Consider the following 21,912-nt stretch of genomic DNA (forward strand, 5'->3'; position numbering starts at 1 on the left):
CTCGGCTTTCCCGGTCCGCTGAATCGCGAGGGTTCTAAAGAATTTCGGAAAATAAGATATCACTTCGTAGTATAGCTCGATACGAGAATACAAATTTCTAGAAATATAGAACTAATATAGATCTATCGATAATTTGAGTTTCGTAATATTAAATACACTATAGTAGGAGTTATAGCTATATATACAAAAGTTTGTCGTAAATTATCGACGTCAATAAGCGCTAAGACTTTGGTATTCTTCGCTCTCGGGAAAATAGACTCTTTATATATAGCATTTTAAGGTACGTATTCGATAACGTATATATAGGCGAGCATTTTAGTATATATAATACTAAAACATAATATATTCGAAAGCCCTTATTAAGGCTATTCTAACGATCTATAAAGCAGGCTACTGCCCCTAGAATTGAGGGAGCTCTACCTTATTTAATTTAGATAGCTTAAAGTTCTCTTTACCCTATTTCTTTAGCTCTAAACGCTACGGAGGTGCCTAGCTATATTAGGTAACTCCTAGGTAGTAGTAGTATAGGCTACGGCACTACCGGCGCCTACGGCTCTATAGGCAAAGCTCCCCTAAGACAACTAGTAGCAACTTATAGAGGACGTAAAAAGTATAGAAACTAACGATTAGCTCCTATACTAGTCTCGCTAGGTAATAATTACTTAGCTACGTACGGCGCTAGTACTATTATATTACCGAGGGTAATAAGAAGTAAGGACGACGTCTTAGGCAATTAATAAGGCCACCCGGATTTAATACCCCTATAGCTAGGTATTAGTCGTAGTATCAATACTAGGCCCCTGCCTAACGTACGATATAGTTACGATCCGTATTATAGTAAAGGAAGACTAGGCCGAAGTTATAAAGCTATCGAATAAGGAGCTCGCCTAGCGAATTAATTAACTAGGGGTGGTCGTAGTAAACTAATAGTCTAGCGGTACTCTATATTACGATCCGAGCGTATATATAGGTAACATCCTATTATTAAAACTTAAGGCTACGTACACTAAGGATTAGGTGACTAATTAGTTACCTATAGCCTCTTCAAGAGCAACACTTGTCTATTCTAGATAGATATATATAATATATAACCTGCTTTTAAAACACCCTATATAAGCCCGTATAATAACTTCCTATACTTCTAACGTAATAGTTATAAGCCCGATTAGCGCTTACTAATATTAGCTACGATAAGGAAGCCCTAAAGCAGGGTTTATATCGTTATAGTACTACTACTATAACGAGTATAGTAGTACCCCCTAGGCCTAGTAAACCCGCGTAGAACTTTTACTAGCCTATAACCTATTTTATAGTTATAGCTACTACCGAGACCCCGGTAACTACTAGTACCCTACCTTAGGGTACTATAGTTCTAAAGAGCTATAACTAATAGGATAGGTTTAACTATTAGCTAGAGCTCTACGTAGAGTCTTTAAATGTCTAGAAGTATATAGATCCTTACTAACTAAGTAACGAGCTAATAGAGCCTACTTACTTAATGTTTAAGAAAATACAATAAGCGTATATAGTAGGAGACGCTATATTAAGAGACCTTATTAAGCTATAATAGATAGATATAGACCGAAGGTAACGGATATACGATATCTCTACTACTACGCGATTAAATCTTATTACCTACCTTATCCGTACGACGATAGAGCTAGGGTAAGAGCTAATATACGGCTAGAATACCCTTAGAGCGAAATACTAGGCTCTTAAGGATCAGTATAGTCTAGATAATATACTATATAAGCGGTAGCTTACGCTTAAGCTATCTAGGCTTTAGAAGGCTAGCGTACGTAGAATCGATAACTAGTACTTAGACTAACGTACTTTACTACCGAGCGGGCTATACTACCGAGCGGGCCACTTTTACTAAGAACTATACTACTTCTACTTTAATTATAACGGTATCTTAATACGGCGACATCCTATAGAATCGTTACTAGGAGGACAATTCCTCTTTAGATTCTTCGCTATCTAGTAAGTCTACTTAATAGGTACGTACGTTATACCCCGACTCGCTATATCGCTTATAGCGTCGTAGCCTTAGTACTAGCCGAATACTATCTAGCGACTCTCTATTTACTTCCTACCTCCTAGTATCCTCTAGAGGTATTAATTACGACGTCTTATCGAAGGTCAGAGACCCTCTAGACTAAATATACTTGCGCTTTCGTGCTTTTCGCTATATAAGGGCCTCGTTAGACTTACGTAGCTTACTAATCTCGCTTCGTATAAGAGCTATCTAATACGCTATCTCTCTACTCCCTTTTATAAGCTAACATACCCCTTTCTATAACGAGTTTAGCGATGAACCTGCCCGGGCACGCATTTTGTTCGTTACTAGTATCGATTAAGAGTCGGATTCTTTTGTAGTTCGTAGTGTCTTCGACTCCTAAGGGGTAGAGTCCGGAGCTAGAGGGGTTAGCGTACGTAGCTTAATATTAAGCTTATCTATCACTACCTATAGATTGAATAGAACTAAACTAGCGCCTCTTAAGCTCGATAGGATATTCTCCTATCTAAATATAGCGTCATAGGCTACCTAGAAGGCGCGTAGGAACTCTACTTTATCGATATAAGTAATACGCTAGCGTACTAAGCCCGAGAGCTAAGCACCGTATACCTTCTTTAATATTACGGTTCACTACTACCGTAACGTCGCGCCGCGGCTCTTCCCCGCGTACTAGCGCCTTAGCGCTTCCCTATATATCTCGCGCGCTTTGCGCTTCTCTTTCGTAGCCTTACTAAATAACGCTTATTCTACGGTAACTCTATACTATCGTCTTATAGATTACTACCCGGAATAGTTTATTCGGTCTTATAAGCGGCCTATCTAGTTAGGCTAGTAGTTATAATCAAATCGTACTAGTAAAGTACGCGTTAAGGTAGGTCAAGTTCACTATAGTTACTAACTGTCGAGTCGCGCGTATAGGCGTATTAATAATAACTATAGTTACGTAAACAAGCGTATTAGTTAAGTTAATAGATCACCTCTCTCCTTTACGTAAAACGCGCGCCTCCCTACTCTTATAGGGCCCTTATATACCTACTAAGAGAGCAGTCTTATCTACTACGTAATAGTATAATATAGCTATACCCGGTAGTACTACTAACGGGGTGCTCTTACCTAAGTAACCTCTTTATCTAGATCTTAGTAAGTATAAGCGTTAGTCGCTCGTACGCGCTAAGCTTTTCCTAACCGTATCTACTAGAACGTAGATACTCGATAACCTAGGTATTGATACCGCCCTAGGTACCTTCCCTTCTAACGACGACTCGAACGTATTCGCCGCCGAATAATAAGAAATCGAGAAGGACCTACTACCTAAAGAACAGTAGTTTACCTTAACCTCCGACCCTATTAACTTTCTATAATTCCTCGACGAAGAATAGATCTTAGAAGAAGGAGGAATCAAGGTATATAAGATTATAGAGTTAAGAGATGATATATCTATATAAGATAGTAAAACTAATGATATACGCTAACCTAAGGAGTAGGTTATTACTTTAGAGTATACTACTATTAAGAGTATAGCCGAGTTCGCGACTCGTACTATAGTATACCCGGAGATTATATTTCACCTCGTTCGCTAGATATAGTCGGACTTTATTACACTTTTTAACTAGGTCGAGTCCTTAAAGAAGGCTAATAAGGTTATATAGCGTAAGTACGCTAATATAAAGAAGGAACGTAATATCGTATCCGAGAGTCTTAGTTAAGTCGAAAAGGATAAGGATGTTAAGGGCCTCTTTATATTCTACTTTAATAAATACTAGAAGTATAAGAGTTAGATATAAGACCTTAAGGAAGCTTATTAGCGCCTCCGATAGGATAATAATACGCTCTTTAGATAGGTCGAGGAGTCGTAGGTAGGTATGTTACCTAAGGACATTAAAGCCCTATCTAAGCGTAATAAGGCTCTAAATAAGGAGGCAGTAGAGCTAAAGGCTTAGCTAGTAGTTAAGGACACGAACGGTACTAGCGATACTAGCGGTACTAACGGTAATAATAATAATAACCGTAGTCGTTAGGTCCGCGTCTACTCCCCTCGTCGTAACGGTGTTTTACGATTACCTACGCCTCCTACTTAGTAGGACCGTATTGGTAGAGGTACCCGACGAGGAGGTAGTAGAGGTAGTAGCGATAACAATAGAGACAACTCTAATAACGATAAGGGTAGAGATAATAGTCGACTACGCCGTTACCTACGCCGTAACTCCTTACGACAAGAACGCTAGGGTATACCTAGTAGTGCTTCTAGAGTAACTAGTAATACCGCCGTTAGCTAGTTTACTACTATCGAACCCTCCGTTAATATTATATATACTAATAAGTTAGTTAAGGATCTAGAAAGCAAGTTCGATAATAAGAATATAAACTTTAACCGTTAGCTCGATTAGCTAGAGATCAAGCTGTCCGTAATATAGTTCTAGACTATCGAGGACGGACTACGCTATATCCTTAACTACCTCGACGGGTACCCGTACTAGCTATATAATCCGCGAGTACCCTCTAAGCGTACTAAGCGCAATTACGTTAACCCCTTCAAGTCTATCGATAGGATAATCTAATTCCTTATCGATCGGTATAGTAAGAAGGACGTCGTAGGCAAGGCCTTCTAGAAGCTCTAGGTCTTATAGTAGAGTAAGAACGAGTCGTTTTCTATCTTTATCGCTAAGTACGACGAACAACGTAACTTCTACGACCTATTAGCTAAGACTAATCACCGCCTACTCGAGGGTAAGCTTAACTACAAATATATAGAGGCACTACCTATAGAGACTAAGGACCGCGAAGACTTAGTCGACCTATACTATAAGCTCGAATCTAAGTTCGAGCGCCTAAAGTCAAAGACCCTAGCTATACTACGACTACCTCGTAGTACTAGCGGTAGTAACGGTACTATACCTACCGCGCCCGGCGTAGCCTAAGGTTTAGGCCTTAAGCTATACGCTTAGATACCGCGCGAATTTAAGGAACTTAAGAAGCTCGAGCCTAAGGAGAAGGCTAGTATTATCGTAGTAGGTAGTTATGTCCGCTACCGCCGTATAGACTATAACTTATACTCGCTAGACTACCCTATTAAGTAGTATAAGCGCCCTCCGCCGCGCGCGAATACTAGCTCTATAATATAGATACTAGCTAACCCTTAGTAATAGGGAAATAGCTAGACTAACGCTTAAGTACGACAACCGTTAGTCCTACTTACGAATATAATACTAAGAAGGAAATATAGCGAGATACGGTAATATAAGGACTAGAGTACGCTTTACGTATATTAGTAAGCTCTCTAATACCGCCTATTATATAAGGGCACTAAGGCCGAGAGTGTCCCCTTACCTTATAATACCTAGTAGTATAGATAGTAATCAAGCTCTTACCTTCCTTAATTATAGTACTACCTCTTAGTACATAAATTCTGTCCACGCTCGTATATATAATCTTCCTCGACTCTAGAAAGAACCTCTTTAATTAGGACTAGCTAATAGCGGCTCCGCTAACGAGCTTATTACCGAGTCTACGTACTTTCCTTTTAATATCGGCGGCTACGTCGAAATTCTTAGCTACTATTTAGTAGAATCACTAGAGTATAACATCGTGCTCGGCTCTAGTTAGTTCGTAGACTACGAACTAGAGATATAATAGGAGAAATGCATTATAATAATGAATCATTTGAAATGCCGTACCTATAAGGCAAACTAGAGGTCTAATAAGTAGCTAATAGTATAGTCTATTAACTATCTAGCTACGCTAGTACTATTAGGTAATTATCGACCGCTAATAGTAGAAGATAACCCCGACGAAGTCACCGCTCCTACGCTATCGTTACCTAAGTATATACCCTAACTACAGTTCTATATAACGTTCGAGGATAAAGAGGATAACTTCCGTATATATACTCGATAACCGTTACCGGTAGACGGCGTTAAGACGTTAAAGCGACCGTGCCGATATACGAAACAAAAGTAACGAGTTGTCAAACTAGAACTAGAGATCGATATCGTAAACATCTCCGCGGCCTACGTAGTAAAACTAGCTCGTAAGAGAGGAGCGGAAGTCTATATAATATAGATTAGTCGACGACGAGAATTACCTATACGTAGTGTCGGCTACGAACCTCTCGTCTTACTACGAGAGAGCTAAGTATTTTTACGCTAGAGCGTCGTAGGCGCGACGGGTACGTAACGTAGGCGAAGCCGCGGCGAATAGAGGACTACTAGTAAAACGGGTATAAATACTATCCGACGAGCGTGTACTCGTGTCGGGAGCGAGTCCCTCTTCTTTCTACGTATAAGAAGGGCGCGGAACCGTGGCCTATACACTCGATAGGACACCTCTAGTATAAGTACAGAATTTTTACCTCTAGAGACCGTAAACCGAGCGGGACGAGCGACGAATATTAGACGAGCGGACTATAGAACAATAACTAAGCGGACTATACGACGGCGTCGAGCGGACTACGAAACAATCTAGTGTTTGCTAGCGGGCAATACGGAGGGTAGGTAGATACGCGACGAAGCCTATAAGGGCCTATTAAGTACCCGGTATAGGAACGAGGGGTTTGCCTAAGGTACTACCTATTCCGCTACATAACGTACCTAGTCTAATATAGTAGATTGCGACGAGGAAAAGACGATAGCCTAAGTAAGGAAAAGACGGCTATTAAGACGGGGAAAAGACGTATAATACGAGTAGTTTAGTTCTATAATCGGAGAGGATCGAGGGTAGGGTAATAAGGAACTTTATATTAGTTAGTAGGTAGAAACGTAAGGAGTACGCTACCCGAGCACTAAAGGGCTTAGGCCTATAGAGGTAGATATTGGCTTAAGGAGTAAATAGGGAGGGAGGGCGTAGAGGGAAGCTTTTGCTCTAGGCTAACCTCTCGAAACAAGGCTATACGGTAGTACTAGATAAGTAGGAAAGCGCGGTTAAGACTTATTACCTTATCTCGTAGCTAGCTTACTAAATACGATTCCTTCCTTACTAAGAGACGTAGGAGCAATACTGTCGCGCGACGTAAGAGAAGAAGGTATAGATAAGACGCGATAAGCTATAGGAATAGAAAGTAACAATCGGGCTCGTTATAGAAAACCCGGAATAGATATAGAGACTAGCTAAATAGGCACGACTACCTAAAGAGTAACAAACCCCTCACTTCCCTCTAATCGTAGACCGCGAAGGGATTGCCTAGGCTACGCTCCGGGGCAAGGCAAAAGTATTAGCCGACCATTTCTTTTCGACGTAAGTAGAGGTAGACCTTACGGATATCGACCCGAGTATATACCCGGAACCCCTAGATATAGATTAGGCGGTTAGCTCTAATATAGTAATAGGAGTTATAAGCAAGCTAAAAGGACGAAAAGCCCTAGGCCTAGATAGGATACTAAATATACTACTAAAAGAGTATAGAGAAGAGATCGCGCCGAGCCTTACAAACCTATTTACCGCGTACCTACGGCTAGGGTATTACCCGAAGCCGTATAGAGAGTCTATAACAGTAGTACTACGTAAGCTATAGAAGGAGGACTATACTTAGCCTAAATCGTATAGACTAATCGTACTTCTAAATATAATAGGGAAGGTCCTAGAAAAGATAGTAGCCTAGAGACTTACGTAGCTAGCCGAGGATAACTACGTACTCCTAGTAATATAGATAGGGGGAAGAAGCTAGCGATCGACACTAATAGTAATAGAGCTAGTTACGGAGCAAATTCAGACCCTCTAGCACTACGGTAGGAACCGAGTAGCGTCCTTACTATCCCTCGACATCGTAGGAGCCTTCGATAACGTCTTATACTAAAGGCTAATATATATCCTATAGTAGAAAGGCATCCCCTAGTAGGTAACGAAGTTCGTCTACTCCTTTCTCTAGGAACGGACGACATACCTAGTCCTAGGAAGGTATACGTCCGACCCGGTAAAGGTAGAGGCTAGGATACCTTAGGGATCTACTCTCTCCCTAATCCTATTTCTAATATTTATGTCTAATCTAATCCCCCTACTCACCTCTCCGTAAACCTTAGTATCGGGATTCGTAGACGATATAAACATTCTAGCTATTAGGACGAGAGCCTAGCCTATAAGATATAAGGGTGAAAGCAAGAATATAGGTACGAAGTATAGATGTAAAGGGTGTAGTATAATTGCTACATAAAACGAAAGACGAAGAAAGTAAGAGAGGCCTAGGGAAGGCTAGATATTTATACGCGACCCTCGCGAGTACGTGTCCCCGTATTAATAGGGCTAACCCGTACGAAGCCGCGCTTAGTAGCTTTACTCAAAACCTTATTCTAACCTACCCTACGTTCCGAGTCTTCTACGTGCTTCTTCTAGGGTCTAGCGTAGTCGCGGGTACTCGCGGGAGTGCCGTGAGTTACATAGTTACGAGCCGAAGTAAATCTATTAAGGTTTAGTAGAGGGGTGAATTTAGAGGGCTAGGTCCCGTAGTAAATGTTACGGGGTATATAATTCTTAGCGCTTATATACTAAGCTAGACTGTTACTTCTTAACGACTTCTGAGCACTCTAAGGCTCTTCTGTCCCTACCTTCTATACACTCTATAGGGAGACTATAATAGTAGCCCCCCCGAATAACGCTAAGTTACTACGAAGCCGTAGTAGTTCTATATATCGAGGATGTTCAGCTTTAGTACTAGGCCTAGGCCTAATATTATAGTCGATATACTATTAGTAAGCCCCGTCGAAGAGCTTAGATTCGAAGAGCCTACCGATATTGACTTCTAGGCCGTCTACGCGGGCGTAGTATTCTTCGATTACTTAACGATTGAAGATGATATGTTAGATAGGTTCCTATAAGGTATCCTACTTAGGGTAACCTTACTATTCGACTTTATACTTAATCGGCGGTAGTCCTTTAACGTCGTTAGGCTCTACGCGGATTCCCCGGATCTTACGGACGGTATAGTCGTTAGAAGGTAGGTTAATAGGCTCGTCGACTTCTACTTTATCGGGAGGACCTAGTATGTCTTAGTTTTAGTTCGGGAATAGGTCCTTAGCCGACGGCCGAAGGCGTACGGGATAGAAGACGTCGTAGATCTTTATATTCGTAGGAAAAGCTAGACGGTAGGCGTATAAACTAATACGCTCGGTGATCTTAAAAGGACCTAGGTTCTTCTAGTTTAGCTTCTTAGAGGGGCGGTCCGTCTTAATATTCTTAGAGTTAAGGTAGACTATATCGCCTACTTAGTAGTCGGGAGCTAGCTAGCGACGACGATTAGCTTAATCCTCGTAGATTGCTTATACGTACACTATCTCGTCGTAAACTTCTTTATAGATCTATAAGAGTATAGTAGCGAACTCGTCTACTACTTACTCGTTTACGTCTTCGGTAGGCGGGAGAGGTTCTTCTAGTTCTATACCTATACAAGGGTAGTAACCTCTCGTAGTATAGAAGGGAGAGTAGCTAGTAGTCTCGGAGTCCTAGTTACGAGTAGCGAACTCTACCGTAGGGATATACTAAGGCCAATCCTTCTAGTAGTAGTCGACGAAGTAACGAAGGACCTACTCGAGGATAGCGTTCGTAATTTCGGTCTAGCCGTCGGTATATAGCTAAAAACTGGTCGAGAGGTTATACTTAATGCTTAGGATAGCACATAGACGTTTCTAGAAGTACGAGATGAACTAGGTGCCCCTATTAGAGGTAATACTATCCGGGAAGCCTTAAAAGCGCTAGACGAATTCGTAGAATAAGCGAGTAGTCTCCTTTACGGTTATACTCTAGTACGGGATTATGTACCGGTCCTTAGAGTGCCGGTCTACGATTACTAGAAGGGCCTTTACTTTTACGCCGCTAAAGGTCTTACCGTAAGGAAGATCGGTAATAAAGTCTATCGTAATGTGCTTCTACGGACGATTAGGAGCCGGGAGAGGGTGTAAGAGACCGTAGGGGCGGTAGCGGTTAGCTTTAGCTCTTCGGTAAGTAGCGTAGTTTAGTACGTAGTAGCGGACGTCCTTCTAGGAATACGGCTACTAGTAATACCTAGCGAGGAGCTTATAGGTCTTAGCTACGCCTAGGTGACCCCTAGAGGCGGAGTCGTAGACGATTTGAAGAATCTTAGCTCGGATATTAGAGCCTTCGGGCTACGGTACGTAAAGCTTCTTACGGAAGTAGACGACACCTTCCTAGAGCTCGTACTCGGATAGCGAGAAGCCCGGGAATGTCCTCGCGCTAGATTCAAGGGCCTGAACTAACTCTTAGGCGTCTATATCGGCATCGTACGCTATTCGTACTCGTACTATAATGCCTTCGGGCTGCTCCTTATTATTAAACCCCTTAAAGTCTAATTCGGATAAGCCGTCGGTCGTTACTAAGCCCTCTTTATCGTCGTTTAAGTCCTTAGCGTCCGAGGCGTATTCTTTAGGCTCGGATTTATCGTCACTCTCGTTAAGGTAGGTAGGAGCGAGCACGAGAGTAGTAAAGGAAGCGGCGAGCGTAGGCTAGCCGTTCGATAGGTACTCTCGAAGCTCGGAAGAGAGGTTGTGCTCTTTAATAACTTGTTGCTCTACGATTTGCCGGCCCCCTCTTCGATCAACTAGAGAGTTACTAGGGCGGCGGGTAAGGGCGTCGGCTATCGAGTTGGCCTTACCGGGCGTATACGAGATTATAAAGTTGAACCGGGAGAGGAACTCGCTCTAGCGGGCCTAGCGACGATTAAGTAGCTTGCTCTTTATAAAGTAGACGAGGTTCTTATAGTCGGAGCTTACTTAGACGGGTATAGTAGAGCCTTCGAGCTCGGACGGCTACTCTTCGAAAGCTTTGACGATAGCGAGAAGCTCCTTATCGTAGATCTCGTAGTTATACTCCGTAGCGGTCATCTTCTTAGAGAGGAAGGCGATAGGTAACTAGGGGGATTTAGGCGAGCGGCGTTATAGTAGGACACCGCCTACTACGCCGTCGGATACGTCGGTCTCTATACGGGTCTCTAGTTCGAAATTGAAGTGCTATAGAAGCGGGTTCTTAACAAACTTCGCTTTAAGCAAGTCAAAAGCCTCCTAGCATTCGTCGGTCTAGGCGAACTTCTTATCCTTACGCGTAAGCTTCGTTAAAGGGCGTACTACGCCCGAGAATGCGTAGATAAAGCGGCGGTAGAAGTTAGTAAAGCCTAGGAAACCCTAGACCTCTTTAACGTTCGTAGGAGCATCCTATTCGACGATAGCGTCGATCTTCTTCTAGTCTATCTTAATACCGTCTACGGTAATAATTAAACTAAGGAACTTGACTTCGGTCTTCTTAAACTCGTACTTATCGATATCGAGCTATAAGCCGGCGTCTACGAGCTTCTAAAGGACCTTATAGACGTACTCGCGGTGCTCCTCCTTAGTCTCGCTATAGACTAGGATGTCGTCGATATAGGTAGTGTAGAACTGATCGAGGAACTCTTAAAGGATGTCGTTAATAAAGTTCTAGAAGGTACTAGGCCCGTTATAAACGCCGAAGGGCATAACGAGCGACTCGAATAGCCCGTAGCGAGTACGGAAGGCTATAAGATACTCGTATCCTTCTACTATTTGTAACTTGTTAAACGTAGCGATAATATCGAGCTTAGTAAAGTACTTGGCCTTAGAGAGGCGCTCGAGCGTCTCCTAAATCAACGGTATTAGGTAGCGGTTCTTCTTTATAATAGCGTTTAAGCCTCGGTAGTCTACGTAGAAGCGTAGGCTACCGCCGGGCTTCTTAACGAATATAACGGGACTACTAGCGCTAGAACGGCTCGCTCGAATAAACCCCTTCTTTAGGTTCTCTTCGAGGTATCTCTTAAGGACGATAAGCTCTTCTCGGCACATAGAATATAGCGGTCCGAACGGTATCTCTATACCTTCTTCTAGCTTAATCTTATAGTCGTAAGGGCGATAAGGAGGCAGCTCGTCTACGGCTTTAGTATCGAATACGTAGAGAATGTAGTGTGCCTAAGGAGGGACCTTCGTAGTAGAGTCGGTAGGTATACGCTTCTTATCGAGCTTCTCGAGGGCGATGTCGATATCGCGGAGAGAGGCGGCGAAGACTTAAGCTTTAGGATACTTAGTAGTAGTAGTAAAGGTAGCGGCGTTTACCTAGAAGATCTTAGTATACTTAGGACCGCGCTAAGGCGGCGGAGAAGGCGGAGGTACCGGAGGAACTTCTAGAGGGAAGCTAATAGTAAGGGAAGTCTAGTCGATAATAGGTCGGTATCGTCTAAACTAGAGGAGGCCGAGGATAAACTTCTAATACGGTAGGGACGTAAGGAAGCTAGTAATCGATATACGCTTGCCTCCGAGGGTAATTAACGTATATATAACATAAGTAATCTTACTAGTAGTAGTCTCCGTACCGTTAAAGAGTTCAAGGGTACGAGGGTACTTTAGTTCCTAGGGTTCGAGGTTAAGAGAGATCGCGAGTTTATAGTCTATAAAAGACTCGCCTAGTACGCTAGTGTCTATAAGAGTAAGATTAGAAGAAGAGAGTTTCTTTAAGCCGATATTTACATTCGTAACGAACGGTTTATAAGCGTAGTCCTTACCCGTCTCGTCGTATAGGTCTAGCTATACTATATTGATCCTCAACTTCCTTCCTCTCTTCACTTTCGGTAAACGTTATTCTTAGTCTTCCTCGCGTCGATAAGGAAGACCTAGGCTTTTTCCTACTTAGCGGGAGTAGTAGGAGTAGGCTCGATAGCGCCGATAGCGCCGCGAACCGGGTTACGGGCGTTACGGGTAGCGAGCTACGGACAGTTAGCTACGATATAGCCTAGACCGCCGTAGTAGGTATAGAGTCCGGCCTAGCGACGGCGAAGCTTCTCTTCGGGAGTAAGCTTACCGTTAACGAGGCCCTAGACTCGAGGGACGGCGGCACTAGCGCTAAGATCTATAGCGTTACCTATAGAGACGGGAGGGAGAGCCGTAGGAGCGGCGGCGCCTAGTAGAGTAGCGAAGTAGCTTCCGGGACTACGAGGCTAACGACCTTAAGAACGGGAAGCGAGGAGAGAGGCGGTGTGTTTTATGTTAGAGTCGAGGCGCTAGTAGGTCTCGACGAGCTTACGGAAGCTTATAGTACCGACGTCCTTATCCTCGAGGGCTCGAAGAAGCTCTACTAATAAACTACGGCGGAGAGTGCTCTTCTTAGTCTCTTCGTTATAGCCGGTGAACCCGATGTCGCGGTTAAAGGCCGCGAGGTACTCGGCGAAGCTCTTGTTCTTCTAGAGGAGGTTATAGATAGCGTTCTAGGCGGTAGCTCTACGGTCTAGATCACTAAAGGCAGTACGGAGGTCCTATATCAAGGTGAGGACGTCCGGGTAGCCGATAGTCTACGTAGCGTTATCGATATAGTATTATACCTAAGCCGCGGCGTCTCCCCGAAGGAGGGAGAAGACGTACGTAACTTTGTCCTTCTCTTACGGAAAGTGGTCGGTATTAGCTAATAGCTTAATAGTAAGCTATGTCTTAAATGCCTTAAACTTGCTCTTATTACCGTCGAACTTGTCTAGGTCGTTAACCTTCTTAGAGAAGTACTAGCGGCGGTTATCGTCGGCGTACGGGGCGAGGTTCTAGAAGGTGTTTATAATACCTTAAAGGTATGTTACTTAGTTATTCGCTTGCTCGACCTACTAGGCGGTCTCGCGGAAAGAGGAGACGGTACGGTTAATAAGAGCGTAGGCGGTGTCGGGGTTAGCGTTTGCCTAGGTACCGAAGGTAGCGGCGTTCGAGAAGGGGATGTTAGTCTACTCGCTAAAGTGGAATAGAGTGTCCTAGTTGTCGAGGTTGACACCTCTATCGGTAGCGTAGTCACCTATAAGGATAACTCGAGTAGTTAACGGTTTGTTAGTCTTTCGTAATATTAGGGCGAGAGCCTAGCCTATAAGATATAAGGGTAAAAGCGAGAATATAGGTACTAAGTATAGATGTAAAGGGTGTAGTATAATTGCTATATAAAACGAAAGACGAAGAAAGTAAGAGAGGCCTAGGGAAGGCTAGATATTTATACGCGACCCTCGCGAGTACGTGTCTCCGTATTAATAGGGCTAACCCGTACGAAGCCGCGCTTAGTAGCTTTACTTAAAACCTTATTCTAACCTGCCCTACGTTCCGAGTCTTCTACGTGCTTCTTCTAGGGTCTAGCGTAGTCGCGGGTACTCGCGGGAGTGCCGTGAGTTATATAGTTACGAGCCGAAGTAAATCTATTAAGGTTTAGTAGAGTAGTGAATTTGGAGGGCTAGGTCCCGTAGTAAATATTAGGGGGTATATAATTCTTAGCGCTTATATACTAAGCTAGACTATCACTTCTTAACGACTTCTAAGCACTCTAAGGCTCTTCTGTCCCTACCTTCTATACACTCTATAGGGAGACTATAACACTAGCCTAGTTAGACTCGATAGAAGAGAACTGTCGCCTCCTTAAAGATAGGTATAAGAAATACGAGGAGTAGGTAAAGAAGTATAGTGCCCGGTTCGCCCCTAAAAAGTACTAACTTATATACTTTAGTAAAGCGAGAATATACTATAATATAAAGGCGGCGGTAAGAATCTAAGGCTACGAGACTAAGTAATTAGCGGAGCTACGAGTACTAGGGATCTAGCTCGACCCGAAGCTAAGCTAGAATATATAGATTAAGAAAGCCTAGAGTCGAGCGCAAGTCAATAAAGCCTCGATAAAGAGGCTTATAGCATCTATATAGGGAGCAATATTCGACAAGGTAAGAGTAATGTATAAGGCGATCGTTAGACTAGCTATATTATACGGGGCACAGATTTAGGGAACAGGAGGCGTAGGCAAGCCGATCCCGAAACGGATAGAGCAACCCCTAAACAGGATATAGGTAGGCAACCTACGTAGGATACTAGGCGTATATAAGATAACGTTAATAAGTACGGTAGAAATAGAGATAGGAACACTACTAATCGGCTAATATATCCGGGGAATAAGAATTTAATACGCGGTAAAGACGATAGATTACCTAGTATAAACTACGATCTAGGAGGTAAAGAATAAGATAGAAAGCCGCTACCGGAGAGGGGCCGGACATAGGACAAGCTAAAAAGAGGATGACCTTACTCCCTTTACGGCCGTATAAACAAGTACTAAATGGCTAGTACGAAAGGAGGAGGAGCGTAGGACTTACTAGGCTAGCGGGAGCAAGGCTAAGACCTAAAGTATAAGATAGTAAAACTAATGACATACGCTAACCTAAGGAGTAGGTTATTACTTTAGAGTATACTACTATTAAGAGTATAGCCGAGTTCGCGACTCGTACTATAGTATACCCGGAGATTATATTTCACCTCGTTCGCTAGATATAGTCGGACTTTATTACACTTTTTAACTAGGTCGAGTCCTTAAAGAAGGCTAATAAGGTTATATAGCGTAAGTACGCTAATATAAAGAAGGAACGTAATATCGTATCCGAGAGTCTTAGTTAAGTCGAAAAGGATAAGGATGTTAAGGGCCTCTTTATATTCTACTTTAATAAATACTAGAAGTATAAGAGTTAGATATAAGACCTTAAGGAAGCTTATTAGCGCCTCCGATAGGATAATAATACGCTCTTTAGATAGGTCGAGGAGTCGTAGGTAGGTATGTTACCTAAGGACATTAAAGCCCTATCTAAGCGTAATAAGGCTCTAAATAAGGAGGCAGTAGAGCTAAAGGCTTAGCTAGTAGTTAAGGACACGAACGGTACTAGCGATACTAGCGGTACTAACGGTAATAATAATAATAACCGTAGTCGTTAGGTCCGCGTCTACTCCCCTCGTCGTAACGGTGTTTTACGATTACCTACGCCTCCTACTTAGTAGGACCGTATAGGTAGAGGTACCCGACGAGGAGGTAGTAGAGGTAGTAGCGATAACGATAGAGACAACTCTAATAACAATAAGGGTAGAGATAATAGTCGACTACGCTATTACCTACGCCGTAACTCCTTACGACGAGAACGCTAGGGTATACCTAGTAGTACTTCTAGGGTAACTAGTAATACCGCCGTTAGCTAGTTCACTCCTATCGAACCCTCCGTTAATATTATATATACTAACAAGTTAGTTAAGGATCTAGAAAGCAAGTTCGATAATAAGAATATAAACTTTAACCGTTAGCTCGATTAGCTAGAGATCAAGCTGTCCGTATTATAGTTCTAGACTATCGAGGACGGACTACGCTATATCCTTAACTACCTCGACGGGTACCTATACTAGCTATATAATCCGCGAGTACCCTCTAAGCGTACTAAGCGCAATTATATTGACCCCTTTAAGTCTATCGATAGGATAATCTAATTCCTTATCGATCTATTACCGTACCGGCGTATATTTACTTAAACCCGCGGGTACGTACCTAGACCTCGCGCCCGCTAACTAATCCGACTAGCGGCTTGGCGCCCGTATATAACTCTCGCGCCCTCCGCGCCTCCCTTAGATAGAACATCTATTCGACTTATACCTTACCCGACTACGTACTTATACCTACTTATAACACTTCGAATAGATTATTACTAACGTATAGAGAGACACGAGAAGCTATATTCGGGAGATTATAGAGAAACCGCGATAGTATACGAGGAAGTACTAAGATTAGGTATCGTACTTACTAAGTTATACCTTAAAGTAGATTATAGCTAATATAGTAATAATAGCGAGACAGACCGGTACCGGCGTACTAGGCGTAAGTATAGAGAATACTAATAGACGCGTTTATCGCGCGTCCCTTAATAGATCATCATTCTTTATCCTACTATCCGATCTACCCGATAATAATAGCGCGAACCCGGCAATATAGACTTAAGGACGTAAAGAGGATATCGTAAATAGGCTCCTCGACGAGAATAACTAGTACCGTAAGTAGTATAAGAAGGTGTTCGACCAACTCAAGGCGATTAAGGAAGAGGAGGTCGAGATAGAGCTGAACTTAGCTAACCTATATAGGGCGGAGTTTATCGAGGATAAGATAGAAGATAAGGGTACTAAGGTACCGAGGAAGAGGAGGGTTACTATCGACAACTTCTAGGAAGCCTTCGACTCGTTAAACGGGTTGAATATAGATAAGTTCAAGAAGACGGTTAATAATTATCCCTAGTAGATCTATAAGATCCTCTATAATATCGAGTCCGATTATCGACGTACGTATAAACTTAATACTACGCTCGATATAGCTAACCGTATTAACCTCCGTAAGGCGTAAGATACTAAGGACTAGATAGACCGACTCGAGGATATAATCGATACGGAATAGGCGACTAGACAGTCCCTAGAAGAGGAGGTTACGCGACTAAAGGAGGAGCTTGCTAAGCGCGATAATACTATCGTTACCGACCTAGACGAGCTTACGAGGGCTAAAGATATAAAGAAGGTATATCGTACGTAGTATAAGATAGCGGAGAGTAAGCTAGTAGAGACCGAGACTAAGCTTATAGTAGCCGAGAAGCGTATTACTAAGCTTAAGAAGTAAGAGATAGACCGTAGCCGGTCTAAGGAAAAGTAAGACCTACTACCTTAGCGAACCGAGTCTAAAGAGTCACTAGAGCGTTGGTAAAATAGAGGTAAACCTAATAAGAAGAAGTCGGACCCGGATTTATCGGACTTATTAGAGGACGAGAACGACGGTAATAAGGGCCGTAAGAATAGCCGTAAGGACGGTAGTCGTAAGGGTAGGAAGAATCGCCCGAGTACCGACTTAGATAGTAACCCTATCTCCGTATATACGACTTACGACGCCGACATAACTACTAGTATTAAGTCCTCTAACGAGCTAAAGGCCCCTACTAAGTTCGACCTAAAGAGCGACGATATTAAGTTCTAAGAGTAGTAGCGTACTACCGAAGCTAAGCTCTAAGCCTCGAAGTACCGTATAATAACGGACTCCCTTTAGAACGTCTAGAGCTAGTTAAAGAACGGTATATAGACCTATATCGACTTAAAGATCCCTAGTCTTACTAAGTCTACGGAAGGTACGACTACTTAGTACGCTTCTATAGATAAGATAATAGAAGATCTAGCCCGGCGCTACGGTACCCGTAATACCTATACTAATACTATAATAAAGCTTAATAGTCTATAGTAGGGTAATAAGGAGAAGTTTAGTAACTTCTACCTATCCTTCCGTAAGAACGCTAATATCGTTAACCTTAATAATAGCGCGAAGGAAAAGAAACTCGAGAAGGACTTCCTACTCCGTAAGTTAAACTCGCGCTACGATAACCGTATTATAAACGAGGACATAGTTAATATAACCCTTAAGCAAGTCGTATCTACGCTATATAACTACGAGGATAAGTTTAAGGCGTTCGACCTTAAGTACGGTAAGACCGGTAATAGTAATAAGATCTAACGTGCTTTACTACCGGGCGGGCTATACTACTAAGCGGGCCACTTTCGCTAAGAACTATACCACTTCTATAGATATAGCTATATAACTACTATTATAGCGTATATTGTCTTAAAACGAGGCTAAACTGACCTTAGCTGTCTAGACCACGAAACGCGACGCGATAATTACGAATCGACTTACTATAAAGGTATACGACGCGTCTCGAACTATACTATAGTATCGATTAAATAGACGACCTCCTCGGGGTGACTACGAGCCTAATTTAAAGAAGCTTATAGAGCTAGAAGAGAGGGTGATACTTGAGTACATACTCGAGCTAGATCTTAGAGGTTTCCCGCTATTAAAGGCTAGTATACGAGTAATAGCCGATTTATTACTATAAGAGAAGAGTCTTAAGACCGCTAGTCTTAATTAGACAGACAGGTTTATTAGGCGGTATTATGAGCTAAAGGTTCGTATAACACGTAGATACGATCGTTAGCGAGCCCTAATAGAAGATCTAGACGTTATCGAGAGGTAGTTCTTACTTATACGTAATATAAAGGAGAAGTATAGCATCCTTAACTAGGACACCTATAACTTCGACGAGATAGGGTTTATAATAGGTGTCATTACGTCTTAGAGCGTCGTTACGGGTTCAGAAAGGCGTAGTAGAAAGAGGAAGGTCGTTTAATAGGGCAATAGAGAGAGAATAGAGAGATAGCGTATTAGATAGCTCTTATATAAAGCGAGATTAGTAAGCTACGCAAGTCTAACGAGGCCTTTATATAGCGGAAAGCACGAAAGCGTAAGTATATTTAGTCTAGAGGGTCTCTAACCTTCGATAAGGCGTCGTAATTGATACCTCTAGAGGATACTAGGAGGTAGGAAGTAAGTAGAGAGTCGCTAGATAGTGTTTAGCTAGTACTAAGGCTACGACGCTATAAGCGATATAGCGAGTCGGGGTATAACGTACGTACCTAGTAAGTAGACTTACTAGATAGCGAAGAATCTAAAGAGGAATTGTCCTCCTAGTATAAGGGCGCGCGTACTATAGGGTCCAAACGAGATAGTTATTATTCTACGAAGCTACGAAAGAGGAGCGCGAGGCGCGGCGAAGTTATAAAGTAAAGCTAAGCCGCGCTAACCCGATACGGAAGGTCCGCGGTTTACCCGGGCCGACGTAGCTATAGTAAGGGGTCGCGGGCTACCCGTAATAGTACCCCCCCTCCTAAAACACGCCTTAGTCCTCTAAGCGTTATCTACCTTATAAGGCTACTTACCTATCAAGCTCTATAATCGCGCGAACTGTTAAATAGGTATAGTATATATATACACGGAAGTCAGGACACGTAATAGGGAAGGAGGAAGGACTAATATAGTATACGAAGGTATATAGTAGAATAGTGTTTATTGCTAAAGGTACGTCTACTATCGGTATAGAGACTACGTCTCTTATACCTATATAGAGGGATATTGCTCTAGTCCTAGTTCTATTTCACTACGCCTTATCGGTTTTACCTATGTCTTATCCTACGACGGTAGTTCCTCTAAGTCGCTCCTACTATTCGTACGGTATTATAATAGTATTGCTATACTATTGTCTCGACTAGCTTAGTATATACTAAGTTAGTCTTAGTACCGTACGACATACCTACTAACCTATATTCGTAACACTCCTACTTAGGTCGTAAGGCAAGGAACGATTGTTCCTACTATACTAGCTATAGCTATCGTACTAAGGTCTAGAACTAGGGACCGGCTAGCGGCTTAGTCAAACTATCTACTACTATCTCCTTAGTATAGTAGTACTCTACTTTAATCTTCCTCTACTACTAGAGGTACCTAATATAGTTATAGGCAATATTAATATACTTAGACCTTTCGTAGATATAGGCGTCCTTAACTAAGGTCAGAGCCTCCTAGTTATCCCCTATAAGGCGCACTGGTCTCATTTCGTCGACGGTACTCTTGTCGGCTAGGACTGTTAGTTAGAAAGAGTAGTCTCCTACTAGCCCCGGGCAGTTTATCTCTCGGAGGATAGCCGCTAGGAACTAGGATTGTTTCGCGGCGGCGTTTATTACTATAAACTCTACCTCTATAGTAGAGGTTACTATAGACTTTTGCTTCTTACTTATCTAGGATATAGGCGTACCGTATACTAGCTAGACATGTCCTAGAATTAAGACCCTATCTACTCGATCTATCGCGTAGTCGGAGTCTAAGTATCCGGTTAGGGTACCGCTACTACGTCTGAACATTAACCCTAGGTCGGGGAACGACCTTAGGTATCTCGAGACCTTCTTTAGTACTTTTATATACCGCTTTGTTAGATCCGCGACATATGTGCTAGTTCTCCCGAGTAGGAAGGCTAGGTCCGATCTCGTTATAGTTATTAGCTATATCTAGGTCCTATTATTGCTCTAGTAGTCATCCTTACTACATCTCTCGTCGTTCGGGGCTATAGGACGGAGATTATTATAACTATCTATTAGCGAGAGTGTTAGGCTTGCCTTTTCTTTTGCTGTATCTATTTTAGTAAGGGCCTTACGGATATAATAGCCCTAGTCGAGTTTTAGAGTACCGTTACGCCTATCGCGAGTGATCTTTAGTCCTAGTAGTTTCTCCGGTTCCCCGAGGTCCTTGATCTTAAAGTGTTACGTAAACTACTTCTTAAACTATTAGATAGATAGATAGATATTTCATTAAGCTATTATAGTGCCCTTTGGCCTATATAGCTATACTATCTTGTTTTTGTATATATAGAGGGGAAACCGTGTTAGTAAAAACCCCTCCTCCTTCCCGCCTGTCTTTTCATCCTCGTTATCGTCTTAAATTTCCCTTATTAGGGGTACGCTAGTGTTATAGGCCTGCCCTAATAACTACCCTATCTACAACCCCCCTCGCTTCCGCCTCTTATCTATCTACTCCTCCGTCTCGCTCGCGAGGCTAAACTACTAGAGGTATCCCTACTATAGTATCTACCGAGAGATTCGGCGAATGTTGCCTTTGTCCCTAATAATTGACTTATAGTCTCTCCTTCCCGCTTAGTGCCTCCAATTTCCCCTACCTCTCGCCTACTACGGGCATCTTAGTAGCATATGTTCTAGGTTTTACGATAGGTAGCCACACTAGTAGGCTAGGCTATAGATGTCTAGTACGCGTCTCCTAAATAGGTAGGCCCTTAATCTAATATGTTCGGACCTGATTTGGATCGCTATGCTTGCTTCGGCCCTTGTTAGGTCCCTATATAGCTAGTAATTGTGTCTCTAGAAGGCTCGGAGCGCTATCGGGCCTATTGTCTTAAGGGGCTTCCTTTTCTAGTCCTACTCCTATAGGTAGCTCGCTATCTGTTCCGCTAGGCTTTAGGTCTTAGCCTTACTCCCGCCGGCCTAGCGAGTCCTACGCTCCTCCTCCTTTCGTACTAGCCATTCGGTACTTGTCTATACGGCCGTAAAGGTAGTAAGGTCATCCTCTTTTTGGCTTGTCCTATGTCCTACCCCTCTCCGGTAGCGGCTTTCTATCTTATTCTTTGCCTCCTAGATCGTAGTTTATACTAGGTAACCTATCGTCTTTACCGCGTATTAAATTCTTATTCCCCGGATGTACTAGCCGAT

This window comes from Fulvia fulva, chromosome 8 (genome assembly GCF_020509005.1).
Source record: "Fulvia fulva chromosome 8, complete sequence".
Classification (NCBI taxonomy): domain Eukaryota; kingdom Fungi; phylum Ascomycota; class Dothideomycetes; order Mycosphaerellales; family Mycosphaerellaceae; genus Fulvia; species Fulvia fulva.